The sequence below is a fragment of the Rhinopithecus bieti genome, unplaced genomic scaffold, assembly GCF_001698545.2.
Source record: "Rhinopithecus bieti isolate Rb0 unplaced genomic scaffold, ASM169854v2 scaffold_20098, whole genome shotgun sequence".
NCBI classification, from domain to species: Eukaryota; Metazoa; Chordata; class Mammalia; order Primates; family Cercopithecidae; genus Rhinopithecus; species Rhinopithecus bieti.
In genome coordinates this window covers 3,827,273-3,827,917 of record NW_016810571.1, presented here as the reverse complement: position 1 = coordinate 3,827,917, position 645 = coordinate 3,827,273, and positions in this window count along the sequence as shown.

The window sequence follows — 645 nt, the reverse complement described above, 5'->3', positions numbered from 1 at the left end:
GTATGTCCCTTACAAAGCATGCATCAGTGAGCAGTGTCCAAGGGGGATGAGATTGGCTTATCCAGGAGGGCCAGTTGGGAGGAGCTTCCTGTAGTAAGGAAAAAGTGATGGGAATAGCAATTAGAGTATGACATGAAATTACAAGGAGTTTTGAATAAAAATGAAATTTACAGGGGTCCATTCCCAAGCCGGTTAGAGTCTAAGGAGAATGGATCTTAAGCACACGATAATAATTGGGTTTTAATTATTTTAGATATTGTATGAGAGACAAGTATATTGCAGGGACAATTAAGTGCTTTGTGGCCGGACTATTTTTTAAAAACCAACTGGAAAGCTTCAGACTTTTCAAGTGAAAGCTCTCATATGCTTTCCTGTCCTTTAGCTAATGAGATCAACGGGGTATTATTCTGTTTATTGCAAGCACCTTTTCTGTGGGTGTCCAATTAATATAATAGATCCATTGATTTTATGGCATTAAAAAAGACTCCCACTCTTATTCTCAATGAAACCGAATTTTTCAGGCATTATGTTTATGCTTTTAAAAAGTTCTTCCTTGTCTGTTACAAATATGTATTAAAGTATCTGCCAGTGAAATAATATAAAGATTGAAATGTGCTTTAAAACACACCAGCCCATCCACTCCCC